The 2,388-nt window shown below is 48.1% G+C and overlaps 1 pseudogene across 1 annotated transcript; it reads right to left on the bottom strand.

Annotated features, from left to right (window-relative positions):
• Positions 1–904: 904 nt before the first annotated feature.
• Positions 905–1,676, bottom strand: LOC105505541 (annotated as a pseudogene). Its single transcript, XR_001000763.1, has one exon. The product of XR_001000763.1 is annotated as a putative uncharacterized protein FLJ21047 (transcript).
• Positions 1,677–2,388: the final 712 nt, after the last annotated feature.

The following is a 2,388-nucleotide window of genomic DNA, read 5'->3' as shown; positions in this document are numbered from 1 at the left end:
TTCAGGCACGCAGCACATTTATTTGAGTAAGGAAGCAGTTTGGTTCTTTCCTTTGGTGTGAGGCCACAGGACATAGTGGTTAGGAACAAGGCTTTCGATCAAACAGCGGCCCCAGGCCCAGCCCCTCTTCTCTGTACCTTATTAGCTAAGTGGCCCTTGGCAAGCCATATAATCTTTCAAACAATGGGATTAAGATTAGTACAATTACTATTAACTCACAGAAATAATAGAGCAAGAAATGCAAAGTGCCTGGCTCACACCAAGTATTTGGTAACTACTAGTTATTTCCATTCATGTCACCTGTCACCTCCGCCCTGTGGCAAGCTCCTTGAGGAGCTTTATCTTGTTTGTTTCCTTATGCTTAGCACAGTGCTTGGCACAGGATTGTTCTGTGTAGGTTGCTGAGTGGATGAATCCTTCCACACTCATCCATCCAGGTAACATGTATTGAGCAGCTAAGTGCCAGGCACTGTTCCCCTTACTGCAGACGGAGCAGTGAACAAAACAGCGAGGTCCTGGCCTCTTGTTGCCTATGTTCTAGTGGGGGAGAACAGACAAGTTAAACGTGTACTGGGAGAGAGGAAGAGAAATAGAGCAACCAGAGCAGAACTGAGGGGGCTAGCAAGGCTGAGGTGGTGGGGATGGGGGGCTTGCTCTTTTATATATCACAGAAGGTCTCCCTGAGGAGGTAACATCTGAGCAGAGGCTTAAAGGAAGTCAGAGAGCAAACCACAGGATTATCTGCAGAAGGTGCTTCAGGCCCAGGGAACAGCATGTGCAAAGGCCCAGAAGCAGGCACACAGATGGCATTTTTGAAGAAAAGAAGGCAGGTGTAGCTGGAATGGTATGAGTGAAAGGCGTATCTCTTTTTCTATCTTAGTCAAAATGAGCACACAACACAATCCAGAAATTGAAAAAGATGTATTAAAATATTCACAAAAATACAACTGAAGATCAAAAAACAATAATGAGCTTGATGGTTTTTCCCTAGCTGATACATTTCCATTGAAAAACTACAGATAGTTTGAAATTTCAATCTCTAAGTAATGTCTTTTGCATGCTCCCGTACAGAATTAGCGCATGATTTTAAGAGGACTCTTTTTGCCAGGACGAAGACACGGAGAGGGCAGATCTGCCCTTTCTTTAGGCAACCCCAGTTCGTTATCTGCAGCCAGGCAAGGAGTGCTGAGGCACGGGGGAAAAGGGGAGCCAAAAGGGCTGCAGGGGTGGGTGTGCGGGGCTTGGGAAGAGGTCCTGCCCCAAGAGGCTCATCTCAGTGTGAGCAGCTTCCTTCAGGGAAACCCGTCCTGGCAGAGTGCCAAGCTGGCAGCTTCCCTTGCCTGGGGAGAAGGTTGGTGAGAACTGGTGAGGATTCTCTGCCAGAATGCCAGGGCCCTGACAGAGTTTGAGGTGTCTGGTTGGGCAGGAGGCCAAAAAGTCAGGCTGGGGAAGGGGGTGATCAGGGAGGAAAAGGCCTCCAGGTGTCATTCGAGTGAGCGGCCCCCAGAGCACCAGCTTCACCAACACATGGTGCCGGCACTGCAAGAAGAAGTGAGGGCTCTTGCTCTCAGGGAGCACCGAAATGTTTCGTTTATTCACAGGAACTGTTGAGAAAGGAGTGAAAAAACAACGCCCCTTTTCTCTGTAAAAAAACGACTGTAAGGAAATGTGACACAGGCCTGTCTACAATATGTGTCCTCTGTACCTCAAAGCACAGCCTTGGTCAGCTATGTGGTTTTCACGGTGGCAAAGGCTCACCACGAGTCTCGGCTTGAAGGATGGTGACAATCTAACACCCTTCCCCTCCAAACACACGTAAGAAGCCTTCCAAAGTGTCCCACAGTTTTCAAAATAGATGCCCAAAAAGTTTTAGGATGCAAGGCAGAGTTGACCACTTTGGGAAAATGTCTCAGGGCCAGCACTGTGTCACTGTGTATCACTCTCTCGGGCTGGGCTTATGAACATGGAAGGCAGCAGGGCAGGCATATTTTTCTCCATTCCACACAGAACAAAGAGCAGACGCTGCCCAGCTTCAGATGTGTGTGGTGACCAAACCTGATCCCTATTGACTCACACGGATGTGGCATGTAAGGTGGAGCGTTACAAGGATAACAAAAATAGCTCCTCAAAAAACAAAAGGCTTCATGCGTGGGACAGAGTTAGTTTTGAAGCTTATATGCCCTTTATCTTATCACCTTGTGCACACCTCTAAATCTCCATCTTGTTTTATTCCCTTTACGAATTCTCTTAGAACTCAGCCTTCAGGCCGGGCGCGGTGGCTCAAGCCTGTAATCCCAGCACTTTGGGAGGCTGAGACGGGCAGATCACAAGGTCAGGAGATCAAGACCATCCTGGCTAATACGGTGAAACCCCGTCTCTACTAAAAAA

Source organism: Colobus angolensis, unplaced genomic scaffold (genome assembly GCF_000951035.1).
Source record: "Colobus angolensis palliatus isolate OR3802 unplaced genomic scaffold, Cang.pa_1.0 Scaffold126, whole genome shotgun sequence".
Taxonomy (NCBI): domain Eukaryota; kingdom Metazoa; phylum Chordata; class Mammalia; order Primates; family Cercopithecidae; genus Colobus; species Colobus angolensis.
Note: the sequence above shows the minus strand (reverse complement) of the source record. Positions and strands in the feature narration are given on the sequence as shown.